The sequence below is a fragment of the Falco naumanni genome, chromosome 6 (assembly GCF_017639655.2).
Source record: "Falco naumanni isolate bFalNau1 chromosome 6, bFalNau1.pat, whole genome shotgun sequence".
Taxonomy (NCBI): domain Eukaryota; kingdom Metazoa; phylum Chordata; class Aves; order Falconiformes; family Falconidae; genus Falco; species Falco naumanni.
The window spans coordinates 23,136,149-23,156,302 of NC_054059.1; the positions used below are offsets into that span (position 1 = coordinate 23,136,149).

Below are 20,154 nucleotides of genomic sequence, written 5' to 3' on the forward strand. Positions count from 1 at the left end.
TGCACATCTAGCGGAAGAGAAAAAAGAACTGCCATTTCCTCTTGGTGGTATCTGTTTCTTCTCCCAAAGCTGACAAGAAGAGGAATTTGACTCTTGCATTGTTTGGTACTAACTGATAGATGATGCTTATTCTTACCTTTCATTTGCTCTTAAGAAAATAAAGATAACTTTGATTTGTGCAGTTTACAGATTATTGGAATTTTATATATTAATTGTTTATCCAACTGATAAGAATATCCCAAATAAATATCCCAAATAAATCAAATGAGGAAATCTCACATTTCATATTATTTTATTTATAAGTCCATTTACACACCACCAAAATTAAACAATAGACATAATTAAGTATGTGTCAAGATATGTGGCAAGAAAAAATCGTTTCTGACAAATTGCTGATGACTTTTTTTGAAGACAGCGGGAGCTAGCATGTAACAGTTCGTTAAGAACATATAGTCTATAGTCTGTAACTCAAAGTGCCTATCTATAAACTTCATGCTGTGTGTTTCCTGAAAATTCAAGAGCTTTTGACAATCTGTAGTTTAATTTTAACACAAATGTCCCAAACTATTTAATCCCTTGGTGAATGGACTTCTGTAATCTATATGTGAAGCCTATAGGCGTTATGTGACATGTTTCATTTTTTCTTTCTTCAATTTTGCTCTCTTATCTTCCCTAAGTCAACCTTTGAGTAATAGGCTGATGTATTTCTAGTATCAGTCTTTAGTAGTAGCCTTGATGGTCTAAGGTTATAAGCACGCCAAGGTTCATATGGAGAGACAATATCTTCTATCAGTCTGACTGATTTAATGAGAAAACTAGGCTGGCTCTCAGTAGCACAGACCATATCTGAACAGTCAGGTACCTGAGTATTTGTTCAGTGTTCCTCCAGCATGTCCCTACCTTGAATTGCCCGTGTTCTGTTGATTCTTGTTGTAGTTGCACAGTCATCACAAAAAAGGTTGGTTTTCAACTTTTACCTTTGTCTCAAAAATAGCTACAGGACTAAGCAACCACAGGAAGGTTGCTGTGCATGGGGCAGTACTTATTACATATCTTTTGTGCTCCAACTGATTTTTTTTAAAAAAGGAAATTCAATATGTTCTCTTTTAAGAACATAAACCAAATTTTCCAAATAAAATCCTGGCCATCCTGATGTGATTTTTTGGCATTTTCTGCAGTACAACCAGGATTTCCCCTTTCATCTGGGAGGCTTGTTTGGTTAATGACGAGTCACTGAAGACCAGGATTGTACCAGGTTGAGAAAGAGAACTGCCTGCTGGTGTCTTGGCAATTGTACCTATTAGTCATCTACATGTACAGCTTTGGGAGTTTATGAAGGATATATGACTACAGCTCTAATTTTGAAACTCTAACCCTATAGTTAATTACACATGGCAAGTCATTGTCATATAATACCTGAGGCTGTGCTCTAGCAAGTTCTAATGTACAGATCCCCTTGACCTCCCTCTGATTATAGATGTATATTAATGTATAAAGAATAAATGTGACCTGAAGACCTACAGCTTGAATTTGGAGTAATTGTACATAGTGTTCATCTTAATGTGCACTGATTTAGGATACGTAATGCTTATTTTAGGATTATTAATTAAAATATGAACGAATTATTTTTTCTGGAAAAGATGAGTATCTTGGATTATTGATAGGGTGTCATGTTGTCTGCGAAACACTCCTCACATTTCTGCATTAAGTTGAATTCTTATCCATCCACCCTGCATCTTGCCATTTTTAGCTGTAAGAACAGGAAAATAAAGTGCCTAAAAGTGGGAAGAAAATGCCAAGAAAACATCCTGTCTCCAAACTGTAAGGCTGTTATCCTTTATCAGTAATCTTTCATCAACTTTTGAGCAAGTAGCACTGTAAAAGGAATCCTGGAAATAAGAAATAACTTGATTGACAGACTATGCAGACTGTTTGTGTTATGGGGAAAGACCAGAGGCTCTGCAACTGTATGTACTTATTTCTTGAACTATATAATATGTCAATCCAAAGGGGAGAATAAGAATTTTCCTTTACAGTACCTAAAGGTAACTCAAATCTTTTGCTGTGTTTCTCTAGATATTATTCTAGATAGTATTCATGAATTTCTGAAATTGTGGCTGTCTGCAGCAAATTTCCTAATGATTTCAAAGACAGGATTGTCAAACAAAAATCTCAATGTAGAGCAAAAATAGACAGGCACTCCATTAGATAATCTAGTGGGTGCACAACAAGTTACTTATGCAGGGGTATTAATTCAGCAGATTTAAGCACATGCCTTAATTTCATTTGGTTACTGCATGGAAAAATGAAGGTGATAGTCTAGATTAAAATTATTCTACACTGAAGTCTATCATAGTAGCGCAAGAGAGGATACCTGCAAAAATGTGATATGGGCTAGCAAGCGTAATGCAAGCCATCTATGGAGTATGAACATGAGCGTATTTTCATCTCTAATTCCTCTGATGGCTGGTATTACTGTCATCCTGTGGAACACAGCTTAAAAGCAGCATAAGTGTATTTACTTTTCACTGTACTATGCAGTTGCTCATGGGGTTTAGGTCAAATCTTAAAGCTGGGACATAACTGCTTGGCTGAGTATGTCCTCATTTTCTGTGGAAGAAAACCAGCTAGCAGAATCTGTTCCATGCTGGCTGTCAGCACATCCTAGCTCCACACACATATTTCAGAAAAGTGAGCTACTTGTAAATTGTAGTTTGTACTTAGATTTCAACATTTCTGCTATTTTTAATGTGTGAAGTAAAATACTCTTTAAACATTTTGTATGGAAGAAATAATAAACTCTTCCTAAGCTTGGGCTGTAGACACGTTTTTGGCTTGTGAATTTGTGTGCTGGACATTAAATAATGAGTTCTCTTGGCTTAACATTTTGAACACCCTGTGCTCCCTGAAAGTAATAAGCAAAGATAAAGGGAAAAGAGCTCCAAAAAATTAAAACATAAGCACGCACAGAAGCAAAATGAGAGGCAGATTGATTTCCTAAGGGCTTAAAGAAAGAAGACAAACAACTTATATTTGTGGTTGCTTAAAAAAATGTGTTTTATCTGCTTCTTCCACTTACGTATTGTGGAAACAGATTACAAAAGAAAGCAAAAGCCATAAAAGCTGTGACTGGGATTTATTACCCATTATTAACAGTTTGCTTTTCTGTGCCAGGAGGAGGACCCTTTATAGAGGACAATAATAAATTTTGAGCTTTTACAGTGTTGAGGGTGGGTGGCAGGGTCTGGGGATTTCCTCTTGGCTTTTTTGTTCTGTTAAGGTTATTCTGTGCTGCAAGCAGCATACCTGCAAGCAGAGTACATTAGATGTGCTAGTGACACAGTCTGCAGAGCTCCCATCTATCAGTGGGAAGCTTGGCTGGTGGATTTGGCCACCATGGATGGGGAGCAGTGATTTCCTTCCAAGACAGATGCAGCACTTTGTATATATGAAAGTGTAACTTAATGCCACACCAAAAATTTTCCTACTCATTGTGGGAAACAAGGCAGTGTTTTGCAGTATGGATCTCTGGTGTTGAAAAGCCTGGTTCTGTGTAGGTTCTTTAGGCACTTTTGTAGATCTGGACCATAATTGTTTACCCATTTATGACAGTCATACAGCTTAAGATGAACAGAAGTTTTAACGCACAAGTATTTGATTAGGAGCCACTGGGGAGATCTACTCTTCATATCTTAAAATCTAAATTTAATTCACTTGTAAAGAAACACAAATGAACTACCTGCAATTTACATTTGAGGAGGACCTGTATTTACAATGACAGAGAGCTATCACTGTAAAAAAGTCAATAGATATCCAAAAGAGGTTTTAAAAAAGCAAGAAGGAAGATGTTATGGTTCTTTTGTGATGGGTGAAAGGGAGAAGTCAGTTGGTATGTGATGTAACAGCTGGACTCAGTATGGAAGGACACTTTATGCTCTTTACATCTAGGTGATATAATGTTCATGTGAAATCCTGGGATAGAATTTGTCCCCCCAAAGCTGAGATTCATAAATTACTCATTGAAAGCTTGGATTTGCTTTCACTGCATCAGACACAGGAAAATCTAAAGCAAGTCCCTGAAGAATTAAAGTGTTAAACCAGCCAAATCCCTCAAATATGCAGTATATCCATGTGCTGGTTTAAGATTTCACTCTTAGTAGCATACATGTGAAAACTTCCTCTGAAGTCGGTAGAGTTATTCTCAGTTACAGTGATGGAAGAGAAAGCACAATATAACTCAGTCTGGGGAAAAACCCCTCAAAACTTTCTATGACTGAGGCAGCGAAAGTGTTTTATTATTTTGTCTGAGTAATACCTTGACATTGCATTGTTATTTTAAAATTGCTCCAAAACTTGCTGTTTCTTGAGTCGGTGGTAGCACCTGCAGGGCTGACATATGTGCGGTGAACGAGACATCTGGTCTGGAACAAAGCTGTCTTTTAGCCCAGAGTAAACGTCACTTGTTCTTCAACCACAAACAGCAGACAGAGGTAGGGATGAAAGCCAGGGGAAGGTTTCACAGCGCATATCAAAAGTATTTATAATAAGGGCTTACAGGGCATGTGATTTAATTGCCTTTCCAGAATACAAGGCATTTGTCTGCTTGGTTTTTTGTGGGTTTTTTTCTGCTTTTTTTTCCAGACACCTCGCTGTCATTAACCAGGTTTGTTTTACTAGCTGAAGATGACTTTGCAGCCCACTTCATGAAGCTATGCGGGGCAGTAACTGCGTAAAGACTCTTTTTCCTTTGCCTAGTTGCCTGCCTTCAGCCGACAGAACTGAGAGAACGTGGTTTGGTCTCTGGAGGGCTGCTGCTTGTGTGAAAGCGAGGTGCTAGCCTTACCTGCTGTGTTGACTAGTGGTGATGAAGCCTCACAAATCTCTCCCGGTGGAGGCAGCTCTCTTGGATGACTTTGCCTCTGACCTGTGAGAAGGTGCTGGGTGCTGGGGAGGGACTCTGGGGCCAGGCTGGCTATATGTCTTCTGGCAGGGATAGCTCGAATGTGGTACCCACCTGGTGCCAGTGCATCCTTGTGATGCTCCTCTCTCGCTGGCAACCTGGGTAGGCTAGTCACCTCTGTCAAGCCCACTGGACTGCAGAGCAGAAGAGGTGCCACGGTGTCAGGGGAGATTTAGCCTTGTCTCTGTGAAATGATGATGAGGGAATGGACTGCGTGATCCTCTCAGTTTATGGGGTTTGACAGGACTGTTGAGAGTTGAAGGGAATAAAACTAGACAACTCTTGATATTCTAGTCCTTGGCAGAGGGCACAATATGAATAAACTGAGATGTGCCAAAGTCAGTATTCAGCCCTGAGCCTGTCAGGTATTTTCATTGCCCCTAAAAATCTATAAAAGTGACAGGATTTGGAGTGTAAAAATTTTCTTTCACTGTGGCAACAGGATCACTGTATGGCAGAGCTGGGTGTATGACAGGGGAGAGACCACACTTAGTGCTCCATCAGTTACTTGCTATAAACAAATAACCACTGGAAGAAGGAGAGCGATCACTCATTTGGGATTGAATTTGAGTTGTGTTCGGGGTTTGGGCTTCTGGTTTCATACGGCCTCTTAGAAAGGTAGTGAAATTCGTTTTTAGACACTGACTCTTGGCAAGGTCGTTTCAGGGCCTGCTATGATAGATGGATTTTCTAGACAGAAATATATTTACAGGCTTCAGTGCAGTATGTACCTAATGGGCTTAATACATCTGGGAAGTATCAAACCTACTGTGCATACATTGATTCTGCACAGTAAGTGAGACATCCTGAGCACGTCAAATATACGGCAGAAACACAGATCATCTATGAAGTCTGCACACTAAAATCAACCCCCACACCACTTCCAAAGGATCAGACTTCCAATGTCTGCTGAAGGGCAACCTTCCTCCCCGGCAAGCATCTCTGTGGTTTCTGGGTGCTGGAGAAGCCAGAAGTCATGGACAAAAGCAGGGAATCCTCATGTTCTGCCCAGGTGACACTTCTGAGTTGGAGAAGTGAATGGCAAAAGAGAACATCTTGGAAAGAATCACTGGAGGAGAGAGGCAGGAGGTGGGACCAAAGGGATGCATGAGAGGCTGCCTGCAGATCCTAAGTGGAAGAGGCCTTTATTTCATGTTATTTCAAGCTGGTCTTGATAATTGCTTGGACAAATTTACCTGGACAGAGTTTTCCTTTTTCAGGGACGGGAAATCCAGGTAGGAGTCCTGTGCTTTTCTCTTGCTGCAGGGACACCATATGGCACAACTGAGCAGGAGATAAAAGGATTTCTTCTTGATTTTCCACTACAAACCACAGCAGGTTTTCAGCACAAACATTTCGCTGATCTGCAAATTTGGTTCATTATTAAAGCTGACTTATCTCTTAAATTCTCTAAATACTTTTTACAAGGTTGCCACTAGCATCACGTAATACGCCAATTAAAGGTAATTGAGACCTGCCAAGAATAAATGTCTTTATGTAAGACCAAAGGGAAAGGGGTGAAAAGAACAGGAAATCCTTAAAACAGGTTAGCATCACTAGTGTGGCTTTCTGTCTTAGAGGGTCAACGATGTTGATGTCATTTTATTTATGTTCAAATTTTACAGGATCTTACGAGTGTGAAAAGTTCTCCCTGGACAACCACATGCCATTTTTCATTAGTCTTATTTTGAGCCTTGTGATATAGCTTTTGATCCCTGATGATCTTCTGTTGTTAGCTGCTGTTCAAGGTGGCATGGCTGCAAGAAAACAAAACTTCTTGGTATGATGCCCATGCTGAACGAATTTAATAACTGCTTTTATCTGTAGGGTTCTTCTAAATATAGGTAGTTCTCAAAGCAGCCCCAAGGGGCATTTTTCTCAAGGTACCAATTGCAGAAGACAGCTGTCAATATATATCTCAGATTGGTTAAACACAAATAATCTGCTAAGTTACTAACTAGCAGTCTAAGACCAAGTGAAAGATCTCTGCCTCCTTTCCCATGTATCCCAGGTACCAAAAAATGAGAGCTCCTGAGGCTATAACATGAGTCACAGAGAAGCCAGTTTGGCCACAGTAAATTAAGCCTCATAATGGGCCTGTTGAAGTGTGATGACAGCTCCTGCTGGGTGATGCTAAATGTGTGAAAAGTGCTGCAGGAGAGGGCTGGAGGAAACAAAGGGAAAGCATGTTAAAATTTGCAGAGTCAAGTCAGGTAAGGACTGGAGAAATATGTGGTGCAGAGGAAAAGGTTTGCAATAAATTCTGGTAAGAGGTAGGTAATTTCTGCAGTCATATTTCTCTATGTGGTTAAAAGATTTAAAACTGAAGGCAGAATCCCTATCAGGTAAGCTGGCAAAAGGGTGCAGGAGTGAAAAGCTGCCAAAAAAGCTGTACTCGGCCCAGATGTGTCCCTGCTGCCTCTTACTGTGGTCGTTTGCCCCTCATCCATGCTTCCCTGTAAAAAGACACAGAACTAGAAAGACATTTCTGTGTCTAGCAAAATGACGTATCCGTGCAGAGCAAGAATAACTGTTTTTCAAAAGTGGAAATAGTCTGAAATTGCAAAAGGCCTTTGCAGGATACAAAAGGGATTTGGGCAGAGATTAAAATGCTCATGAATGTTTAAGAACAAAGTCTCAATAAATCCAGAAAAGAAACTTATTCTTTAAATGTAAGAAATTAAAAGCAATGAAACTTAACATTTTGGTGGATACTTGTTTTTCCAGAGTGCAACATCTCACCCCTTTGTAAACAGTAGCAATACAAGCGTAATAAAGCATGTATGTCCTTCCTAGTTTGCAGTTAGAAGAACATAGTGTTTAAAGGTGTTAGGCACAGGCATGAATACCTTCCAAGAGGTTTCCTTAGAAATGAAAGAACATGCAAATAAAAATAGGGCATGTGTTTTTATTATGGAAATTTGGATCTCATGTTTTGTATTTTTTTAAAAAGTACACACTAGTCTAAATTATTTTTGTTTATTTCATGGTTTGTGAGTTTTGGGGTACTCATTTTCAAGCCTTCCTCCACAGCAATGATGTTTGACAAATTTAATAGTTATTATTTTAATGAGCTGAGGTTTCCACCTAATCACTTAACTTGAGGATTAGGATTTAAGCACAGCATTAAACATTATGATACAGCTCTTGTTATCAGATAATGCTATTTCCTTCACAAAACTTACCAGGGAGCTATTGTGTGCTCCAGCTAGTCAAGTGAAGTAGCCTTACGTGAAAGGCTGTTAACCAGCAAAGAAAAAAATTAGCTAAAAAATGACCTGTTTTCCCATGCTTTCACAGCAGCAACATACCGATATCTCAACAGGAAAGGCAAACACACTGACTAGATGGTCTTATCTCATTTAAAGTACAGCCTTGTGATTTAGAGAAAGACATACGGTAACAGCTTTTTCCAAAGAGGAAAATCTACCAATTTAATTGGTCTACTTGTTTGATTTGAGCAAACTATCCCCTTACATGCCAGTGCAGCAGCTCAGTGATTTAGATAAAGAACTCTTGCTGGTTCACTTCCCATCAGTCCAGTCCTGCTGTGAGAGAAAACACAAGCAAACTCCTGTCTGAAAATTCCTAAGGAACCAGAGATTAATTTCATGAGGAGCGTGGCATGGGACTTAATGTCTACCAGATCCTGATGACTACTTGATGAATCCTGCATTTACTTATAGAGGGCTTAATTGATTGGACGCAAGAATATTCCATTTGCAGTGCAAACAAGTTAAAAAAGGCTTAGTTAGACATGTCTAGCAGAGTCAGATTAAACCTTGATCCTAGCAAAAGGCAGATGTTCTCCTGGTTTGTGTGACGGATAGGCAGCCTGCTTTACTGAACAACATGTCTTTTCTTATGCTTAGCAACAAAAAGCTATACTGTTCTTGCAGCAGAGTTCAATATTATAGAAACAGGGAGAACAATTTTATCTCTGCACTCCAGTAAAGTTCACATCCACCTTGTTCTGCATCCAAAGTGCTTTCTTCAGAACTACTGGGGATACCTTAGTCAAACGGTCTTACAGCAGGGCTTTAAAAATTGTACACTTTTAAAATTAAGGAAAGAAGCTGCCTTTAATAAATATTCAATTTTAAGACAATGATAAAATAGCTATTGTAATCGGTTATAAGCAATATGCCACAGAATTTAGGCAAGTCGTCTCTCCTTTTACATCTTTCAACAGATTATTTGTGGGCATTACTACTATGGATTAGGTCATGAAAACAGAAACTCCTTACCTGAAACAGCTGCTCATTTTCAACTTGACAGATTTGACTATGTAGCTTAATACTGAGACATTTTTCTAATGCACTCAACTAACAAATATTACCAATGTAAACCTCTGCACCCTGTTTATTCTACGGATGTGAATCAATTGAGAAAGGGCTGAAGGACCTAAGTTTTTTGCCCCAAATAACACCCTCCAGAAGGGTGTTATCCTCATCAAATTATTCAGTCTTTGTCATACATGGGTAAAGTTTCACTGCCCTCCCTGTCATGGTCCTCAGCTGCTTCTGCCCCTGCCCTATGACAACTGCATCCGAGCAGCCAGGTTGTCAGGTAATGCCCCAGAAGAGCTGGATGATGCCAGATGTAGTCAGTGAGGAGCTTTGCAGAGGTCACCATGTCGATATATCTTTGCAGGACCAAACATTTCAGTGTAAGTCTACCCTTATTATCATCCTCCCTGCCTTTCAGTTCTGTTTCATTTGTGGCTGATTTGTTCCTGCAAGCTCTTTGGGAGGCATATTCCTCTGCACCTGCCAAGCTTCTGTTTTTCAAGGTCGTTTTATCCACAGAAAGTGATGTTTCTGCTGTTTTCCCCAAGGACTTTCACAGAATAAACCCAATGTCATTACGCTACATTCAGACCACTGTCCAGATTTACGGTCTTGGAAACTTGTTTTGACACTGTTGTTTCTGAGTGAGGCTATGCCATCAATCTGTACAAGGGGGAGACAGTGTTTGCTATCTTCCTGTGCTGTCAGCTCACTACTTCACCTATCAATGACTGCAGTTCAGTTCAGGTTTGTGAAGCTCTGTTAAAATGTGAAGCATTCTAGAGGTGCTGAAGATTACTATTATCTTGCCCTGCAGAGCACACAGCTACTTCAATAGGACAGGTCAGTCCAAACAGGTCTTGGCAGTGCCTGGATAGGTAAACAACAGCAACCACTCCTTGCATTTGCTTCTGCAAGCAAAGGACAGAGCGGTGTCTGGCTGAAGATCATCCTTTCTGCATGTGCTTCTCTAAAATACCTTGGATCACGATATAAATTGCAGGAAGAAAGCTAAAGAAGCTGTCTATATTCACATTTCTTTACATCCCTGTTCCCTCTCCATGTATATAGCAAGTGCAGAGAAACTACACTTGCTGTGATTTCTTTTGATCTTGCACTGGCACCTGCTGGTACGGGGAACTGGAGGCACTGAATGAATGGTGGTACAACAACAGTCAGCTACAGCAAGGTTAGGGAACATGGGGTTGATGGGCAGAGGTAGGCACATACTCATCATTCTGCTTTCTTCAATCCTGTCTCTAATCCTTATAGTGTCTAAGTTGAGAAGTAACAGCTGTGAAAAAATAATAGCAGTTCCAGGATTGCTTTCTTGCCTCCCAGAAAGCCTTGTGCAAATGCAGTGCAATCAGCATTTCAAGAAACACATGTATTTTTTTCTTCAAGGAGTCCTGGAGGTATTTACACCTGAAGTGCCCTACCTCATCTCACTGCTAAAATGGGGTTGTACACTGTGTGCTTGGAAGATTTTTTCTGTTTGATTGTTTACTTGAAAAAGTTACAAAAAATAGCTTACCACATCCTCACACCCACAACAGCCTTTTTCTTGCACCTACTACAAAACATGCATAGGCAGTACAACTCATGGTACCCAGCTCAGTGGAGGGGTGAGAAGTTTGCCCAGACTGCCCCAGCTCCATGTGCGGTCACTGAAGAAAAATAGTTAAGGCATCTACTATAAGACTGGATTCATTCACCCTAACTAAAGCATCTAGAATTCAGCCCATGTTTAAGGATTTTTCAAAGCTATTGTATATACACTGCTAACTTATGGCAGATCTGCTTTCCCAGCAATATTCTTCCCTACTTTGCCTATGCCCAAAGCCAATTCTGAGTCATGGTGTGGGTATTTCTTTGAGAAGGATAGTTTAAATTTCCCGTAGCAGCTTGACATTTTTAATTACATAGCATGTACAGAATTACTAGACTGAGCATAATATGCCAAGTCAATAAGCCATGTATTACATTTTTAACCTGAGGCTTCAGAAATCCATGTATTTTTGTAGGTGTGTTTCCTGTACGTGCTTTGAAGCCCAGGACATATATAGCTTAAGGGAACTGTGCAACCTTCTTTAGGTTGCACAGGCAGTCTTGTGAATAAATGGAACTTACAGCTTTGGTCCACACCTACAATAATTTTCCTGTGGTTGGGAAATGTTCCTTTTTTCAAGTACATGTGAGCATGAGATATCTTGGAGGAACAGAAGTAATGACTCCACTTCATGGCTTGACTCCAAAGGGGGCACTTTTGACAACAGAGACTCTGCCCTGCATTTATACCTGAAGAAGAGGCGCCCACATCTACTCTTCGTTTTCGGAGTTACTGACATTTTGTGACACAAAGTGAATATGAAGCCAAGTAAATGTATTCTTTGCCCAAGAAAAAGAATTGTCTGTGTTTCATTCCCTTGACGATGGAATGAAAAAAATATTGCAGTTTTACCAAGATGTTTTCAGCCTGACAGCTAGCATGCCCCTCCCTGGGAATACACGGGATGGAGAAGCTGCCATCTCCAGCACCATTGCCAAGACAGGAGTTACCATTCTTCTATACTTTTTGACTTAGCACAGACTTCTTGACCTCCATCACTCAAAGTGAGCTGGTTTAGCAAGACCCAGTCTGTATTTAAATCCTTCAGGCCAACCCTGGCTCATTTCAGCTGGGACAAGCAGGAGTTGAGAGGGCAGTAACCTGCACAAGCAGCCCCAGGTGAGGACATGCAAGGACATGCCTCAGCAATGACGTGTATGGATGCGTGTGCATGGGGTCTCCCAAGCTGGAGTGCCTGGCAGGCAGACTTTGCCTGGGAGGAAGATAGGGTGCATCGTTTGTTCGGCCCTTTGGGGAATTAGCAAGGAAAAGCCTCTGGGAGATCTCAGTCTAGCAAAACATTCAAGTACCTGTTAAATTTCAATCAAATCAATAGCTTGTTGACTTTGGTGTGAGTAATGATGTGCCAGTGCTTGGCTGGATTCAGGTTTGAAATATTAATAGCTGCCCAGTTTTGTGTATTCTAACTCAGGTAAGTGTGAAGAAAATGGCAGGTGATACTACCCCTAACATGAAGGCTATTAAACTTGCTCTGGAAGAAAAGGGTAATTGCTGTTCCAGGTGGAAAACTAAACATCTGTTTTGCGTAAGAACATGTTTTACAGTTTCCCCTCCTTGCTCACCTTAGGATACTCTGCCATTACTGTATTCCATTTGCCTTCCCCACCTCCAGGTCTCTTCTACTTGTTTTTCTTCCTTGTTCCACTGCTCTGGGAACTGGAGTCAAAAGGAAAGCAGAGCCCCTTTGAATCTGCAGCAGGCTGGATTAAATGGGACAAGCAGCCCTCCCTCCCTCCCTTCCCCTGCCCTGCTGTTTGCAGCTGAGTGATAACATCAGCTGGCCCTTGCGCCTTGCTCTGTTCTATGTGTTTTCTCTTCTCTTCTTTTTTTTTTTTTTTTTTTGTTTTGTTTTGTTTTGTTTTGTTTTGTTTTGTTTTGTTTTGTTTTTTAACTTGTCACTGGATTTAATTCCACATGCACCAGTGAACAGCAGCCACTGATGCTTGACCTAACCACTACACCAGAAAAGCTTTTATACAGGCTGCAACCTGAGCTCCTGCAAACACATTTCAAACCTCCAGCTGGTCAAGGTGCACTTCCACTCACATTTCCTTTTATCAGAGGGCTGCAGGAGATCATGCTGAGCACATTATTTACTCTCCTCTGTATGCAGCCTTGCTTGCCTGTATTATCAGGGGTAACATTTTATATAGGAGGTTGCCACCCAGTAACTAAACACAAGATAAGCAGTCGTGGGCAAAAAAATGCTTGATCTTTACAGAACATAGTAAGATCATTAGGGGATCACACACTGTTCACTTACCCAAATGAGCAGGCAGGAGCCAAGTACCAGAAGATTCTTTGCACCAGTATTGTCTCCCTGTTCATTTTCAACCATTTTTGGCAGCATAGCTGGGAATCCACATGGGTAAAAAGTGTAAGTGCCAGGATCCAGCTCCCCGAAAAGACATCACCGGGTTTGGTGGTAAGACATAATAGCTGGTGTGGCTTGTTTGCTGTCTGGTGTTACTGGAAAGGACTTTGAAAAGGAGTCTGATCCTCAGCACAAGCTGGCACTCGACATTACTTCTCAATCCAAAGCAGGAAGGTAAGCAAAACCAAACACCATGAAAAGGCCAAAAGGAGCAGAGGAAAACCACATGTAAATATGCAGGAGGAACAGGAAAAGGCTATCAGGGCTGTTTCCTCCAGAGTTTCTTCACTGCTGTTATTGGCTGGCAAGAAGTCACTTTTGCAATGAAGTGGCTGGGACTTGGGTTGTGTCTCATGGGCAGGCTGGGGAGACACTGCTCCTCCTTCCCCAGTGACTGCAGAGGAGGGCAGTGAAGCTCCGTCTTAGCCTCCGCTGTGAGGCACGAGTCCAAGCCTCTGCCTCTTTTGTTGACATCCTGTAGTTTGTTGACACCCGTATATTTAGCAAAGAAACAAAAATGTCCTTGCAATGTGTGGACATGATAGGCATTCACTTGCTCTGGGTCTCTGCAGAGAACTCCCATCTGGTATGCATCCTTCTGCATTGCACCACTTCGGGGAAAATTATAGAGCTCCCTCTTGCATTGCAACCATGTTATGTAAAGCATCTGAATATGCCACCCTCTGAGAAGATGTGCCACCTCCAAGAAACTCATTCAGATATTTCAGATATGATAATGACCCGTTTAAAATACTAATTAAAACTGGATGAGTTTCATATCTCCCCCAGCTTTAGAGAAGAAAAATCACAGGTCAAATATAAATTTCATAACTGCTTGATAAAGCCTCTGCAGGAAGGAATTTGGCAGAGGGCATCAAGACCAGGCGCTTTCGAGCAAATGAAAGAACCTAAAGCAAGACTTTGAAGTCTGACCTTCAGAATGTATAATAATACACTGGATGACAAAGGTAATAAGTACCACAGAGAGGGACAAAATGTATCTAATTAAGCAGTTTTAGCCACGCTTTTCTTTTCAAATACACTTCTTACCAGAAGGATTTTCAAACTTATCATCACAGCTTTTCAGTGATGTTAGTTCTGAAAATACTGCTTTATTTTGCTCCGTACAAAGCAGCGTATCTTCAGTTATTTTACCGTCACAATCCACTTCTGTGGTGTCGTTTGCGTTACAGGAGTGGAAAGGCCTGAGAGAGCAGTGACTAGTGATAGTTGTCACTTCACCTAGAACTATGGGCCAAGCGTGTTCTTCTGAGCTTTATGTTAAAATCAATGGATAAACTAGTTGGATAGGCACTGCCATGTGATCAGGAACCCCAATTTCTTCATCTCCAGGTGGACAGACTAAAAAGTGTGTTTTCTTACTCTTGCTGTCTTCCCAGAATCACAGAACAGATGAGTTGGAAGGGACCTTTGGAGGTCTCTAGTCTGCCCCCCACCCCCCTTTATAATAGGTTGGCTATAAGTTTAAGTGATAAGATCACCCTGAACTTTCCCTTCTCCAGGCTGAACACTACCAACTCTCTCAGGCTCTCCTTGTAGGACACATGCTTTAGTCCCCTCATCTTCCCCACGGCCCTTTGCTGGCCTCTCTCCAGTATGCCTGTGTCCCTCTTGTACTGGAGAGCCCAGAACCAGACACAGTACTCAGATGTGGTGTCAGCAGTGTTGTGTAGAGGGCAGGGTCACCTCCTTTGACCTGCTGGAAACACCACTTTTAATGCAGCTCAGGAGTTTCTTGACCTTTTTTGCTACAATGGTGCATTGCTGGCTCATGGTCAGTTTGTTGTCCCCCAGGATCTCCCACTGCCCTTCTCTGCAGATCAGCTTTTCAGTTGGCTGACTCCCAGAGTCTACGGATGCATGGGGCTTTTCCTCCCCAGGTGCAGGACTTTGCACTTCCCCTTATTGAAGCTCATGTGATTCCTGACAGCTCTTTTCTACAGCCTGTTCAGGTCATGTCCCTCTGAACGACAGCACAACCCCCTGGTGTATCAGCCACTCCTCCCAACTTTGTATCATCCGCAGTCTCACGAGCCTTTAGTCTGTCCCAGCATGCAAGTCATTAATGATGGTACCAGAGGCAGTCTGAAAAGCCCTGCGAAAGTCAAGATGAACATCCACTGCTCCCCCATCACCCACTGAGCCATTCACTTCATTGTAGAAAGCTATCAGGTCAAGCATGATTTACCCTTTGCAAATTCTTGCTGATTACTCCCAGCCACTTTCTTTCCCTTCATGTGTTTGGAAAGGTTTTCCAGGATTATTTGATCCATCACTTCTCCTGTGATTGAGGTGAGGCTGCCTGGGCTTTAGTTCCCCAAGTCATCCTTCTCACCCTTCTTGAAGACAGTGACATTTGCTCTCTGCCAGTCCTCCTGAACCTTTCCCAGTTGCCATGACCATTGAAAGATAATGGAAAGCAGCCTTTCAGTGCCATTGGTCAGCTCCCTCACCACTCATGGGTGTATCCCATTAGGTCCCATGGACTGTGTCTGTCCAGTGTGTTCACACATTCTCTAAATGATTCTCCTCCAGCAAGCAGCCTTTTTGGTTCAGTCTTTCCCACTGGTCTCAAGGCCCTGGGATTGCTGAAGGCCAGTACCAGTAAGGACCAAAGTGAAGAAGCATTTGGTATCTCAACCCACCGACTACTTGTCCTTTGTCATGAGGTCCCCTGCCCCATTCAGCAGAAGGCCCACATTTTCCCGGTCTTCCTTTTGCTGCTGATACACCTGTTGAAGACCTTCTTGTTGCCCTGCATGTCACCCACCAGGTTTAATTCTAGGTGGGCTTTGTCTTTGCTGACCCCATCCCTGCATATTCAGGCAGTGTCTCTGTATTTCCTTTGGGTTACCTTTCTCTGCTTCCACCTCCTGTTTGTTTCCTTTTTGTGCTTGAGTTTAGTGAGGAGTGGCAGTCCTGCCACCTTTGCTTTTATACTTGCTTATCAGGAAGGACCATTCTTGAGCTCAGAGAAAATGAACAGCTTTCCTGGATCTCTCTTCTCTCCATGACTGTATCCCACACAATTCTTCTAAATAGCTCTCTGAATAGGCCAAATTCTGCTTTCCTGAAGACCAGGGTTGGGATCCTGCTTTTTGCCTTGCTCCCTCCTCTCAGAATTCTAAACTCCGCCATCACGTGGTTGCTGCAGCCAAGGCTGTCCCCTGACTTTCACATTCCTGATCAGTTCTTCCTCTTTTGTAAGCATGAGGTCCATCAGGGCACCTCCCCTGACTAATTCTTGTTTCTGAACTGCGTAGTCCTCAGTGGATGAAGGCAGCTAGGTCTCTGCTGGTAAAGCCCAGGAATGGATGATGAGGCAAACCTTACAGGCACTGGCCATGGACAGGGAGGCGTGGCAGAGGCAAGGTGGGTTCCTCCACATTCCCCATTCCTTGCCTGAGCTCTTGGTTCGAGGATCCAGCACAGCTGTGCAAAATGATCTTGTATAATTTGTGCTTCCAACGCACGGCATGAAACCTTTTCCCACAAGGCACCCACAGCAAGGCCATTCTGGCACTGGCCCCGTGCCCCAGGTGCCTGTTTCACAAACTGTCCTATGTAATAGTAACTTGCAAGGCTGGAAAAGGGTGAGACAAAGCACAGATGGCTTGAGGAGCTTTAGGTAAGGGAACAGACAAGCCTGATATCCCAGGAGCTTTATAGTGCATATGTCGGCAACCAATGCTAATACATAGAGAGCACGTTTGAAATTCTGGAGGCTTTTATGTATGGGATCAATTAAGTCATTTTATGTAGATGTGTGTGTGCTCTGGATGAGCACTTGATGGAGGAAAAGTGAGGGCTGCTGAATTGTAAGATGAAAAAGGCCACTTTCAACAAATAAAAGGTCATGCTGGATGCTGTGACTGGCTGAGGAAGAGGAGGCAGACTTGCATCTGGTTCCCCGCCCTGTCCAGAGTGTATGCATCAAGCTCTGCAATTGAGAAAAAACTCCCGGAGGACATCAGAGAGGCTTTCCAAACTGAGTGCTGCAAGAGGTGGATTTTGAATGGTCCATTATAAATTATGACCAACACTATCTGAATTTGTATCACATGCTTCCCTCATACTCCCAAGACAGAAGTTGCCATGTTAAAACCTGTTAACACCAGTACTTCTGCCTGGTCTTGGGACTCACTCTTTTCTTTTCCTACTTCTTCCAAGCCACTTTTCCCAACTGTCAAACAGTTTTCTTTTCTGTCCTCTCTTCATACTTGATTTCCTCATCTTGTGCCATAACAGCACACAGCAGAGTGGATGTACTTTTCAGCCTTTGCTTAATATTGCCTCTCACTGAAAACACCTGCCTATGTGGAAACGCATTTCTGATTGCATACAGTTTGCCTAACCTAAGTTCCTGAACTGTATGTAAGTACCTGATGGTTGGTGAAGCAATCCTGCTCAAATGAGGACTTCACAGGGCACTAGTTTTCACTAGTTTTTCAGACTTCTCATAAAGGAACTCAGACAGATCTGCATGCCCTTCTGAATCACTTGCCCTCTGGGGGATGTCCTCTGTGCCCCAGCTGAAGTCGTCTTGGACTCCATGTGCCATCACAACAGTGACATGCTTTCTGCAGACTGACGTGTCACTTGGGCACTGGTGGAAGATGGTCTTTCCTGTCCTCAGGCTTTGAGTTGGGTGGAGGAAAAAGCCTTTATTCCTCACTGAGATGGGTGACATGCTTCTTGCAGACTCAGGGATACCTTTGGGGCAGGTGTGGTTTTCCTGCATGGGGACCCAAGTGCAATGTACGCCTAACCTGGTGCCCCAGCAGTATGGGGTGCCTGTGTGGGGCACTTCAGTGCCATCCATGGAGCTAAGCTGAGACACCAGTACAGGTGTATAACCATGGTAGCAATTTTTACATGTATCTATCCATCTTTATCTAAGGGACAAAAGAATATTAATATTTGTGAATAGTTTTGCACTCCACCTGTTGCTCAAGGCTCTGTCCTTGCTCCCAGACTTTGCAAAACTCCCCTCCAAATCACTGATCTCCTTGGAATACCTTGTATTTTATTGCTTGATTATTTTACATGTGCCCTATTAATTAGCCATGGCTAGTATGTACCTGTTTGTGCACTGCACTGACTGCGCTGTAACATGCACATACCTGAATATTATATAGCATGATTACTGGTGAGTTCTTCTTAAACACCAACTTGGCTGGTAGCAAGATTGAGTGCAGTTATCTGGGTGACCTAAATTGCTCCATGAGCTGGGGCTGCTAAGAAAGAGTGAATAAGTGATTGCATTATGAAATCATGTTTTCTCTTGTGTAGCTAAAAATGGCTCTAGCCAAATCACAGGGGCTCTGTTTGCTTTGGGGTGTGGTGAGCTTGTATACTTGCAGTTTCTCACAGGAAAGGAATAAAATAATCCCTTCTCTGAAGGGCTACTTCACTGAATTTTAAGAGGATTGGGCAAGAACCTCATCTTCTTGCTGAAGAAAACATTTGCTGGTTGTGTTTACCCTCTCTGCCAATGACATTTTCTCAACTGTTTCATACGAAAGGCTTTTACAACCACTGTTAGGAGGCACTGCAGGTGCCTGCAGCCGGAGCTTGCCTGCTGTACCATGAGCAGAGTCTGGCAGCTCCCAACAGCCCCTGGCCTGCAGCAGCAGCACCAGCAGAGCAGCTGCATTGAAACACCAGCCTGGAAGGTGCTGGATGTTCTAAATTTTCACTGATAACATGAAGGACCAACATGTTTCAGGTTTTCAGGAGAATTTTCTGCATCCAAGGGATACAAAAAATAGTGACTGTTCCGGTAAGATCGGGATAAATCACCTGTTAGAAAAGAAAGGAAAATAAGATTGCTTCTAACACAGTAAGCAAGCACTGCATGGCTTTGCACCTAGGTTTTGTACAGATCTTGTTTTTCTTGTTCCCAGTGAATATACATGTAAGGCCTTTAACTGGTTGAGCAAAATACCAAGGAGTAAAGGGACTGTTCAAAGCATCATTTTGAGATACTGTGGAGTGGATTCTTGAATATCCCAGACAAAACTGAACTAAACTCCGTAAAGACATTTAGATACATCTCCTGTTGTTCCATGGCAATGATGATTTTCTACTGTGATAAGAGCACATCAAATACAACCTTCCTTCAGAAGAGGAAGAAAATATTTGAAGTCATCTTCCAGGTATCAGGGAAGTCATCAAAAGTAACTGTGGGGTTAAAACACCATCTTCCCATTTCACATTTCCTGCCATAAGTGAAGACTAAGGATTGGATAAACTCTTTATACTGGGAATCACGGAGCAAATGGAGGGAGAAACTGGAAAAGTGCATTTATTAGTAACTATAAAACTTTTTTTTTTTTTTTTTGAGACAGCACCCATTTGTGTTTCTATGTGTACTTAGGGTCATGGTAGCTCAATTGCAGCAAAAAACCATTGTCCTCCGTAGAGCACTATTGGGTAGGTTTGTGGCTTATGTGACTCTAGAGAAGAGCCTTTGATATTCTTTCCAGCATCCCAACTGACAAGTGTGTAAAGTTCATTTTGATTCATGGGGCACTGGGGGAATCCCTGCAATGCCAAATCCAATATTCTGCCGTTGTTTTCCCCTAAAGATAACAAGTTTTACATTTGTTTCTATCTCTCTTGAAAAAATAATTGCAGTCCTAATTCTCCTTCCAGTGAAGTGACAGTGAGGTTAAATGTCTCAGTGGCCACAGATTTTGCTGCTACTTCTCAGAAGAAAGCTCTCAAAATTATCAGCTTAAAGCTTTCAAAATCGTTGAAACCAAATATTTCAGTGGTTCCAGCATTTTGGTCTTATAGAAAATTAAAATAAAATCCATTCATATTTAGGATTGCTTGAATTTCCACAGTAAAAAAATTACTTTCCCAAGTTGGAAAT

General features: G+C 42.0%; 1 long non-coding RNA gene across 1 annotated transcript; it reads right to left on the minus strand.

Moving 5' to 3' along the window:
• Positions 1-275: 275 nt before the first annotated feature.
• Positions 276-20,050, minus strand: LOC121090517. The gene is made up of 2 exons (XR_005828599.1): positions 13,143-20,050; positions 276-12,535 (listed from the first exon to the last, which is right to left on the minus strand). It is a non-coding gene; the product is annotated as an uncharacterized LOC121090517 (long non-coding RNA).
• Between the last annotated feature and the right edge of the window lie 104 nt (positions 20,051-20,154).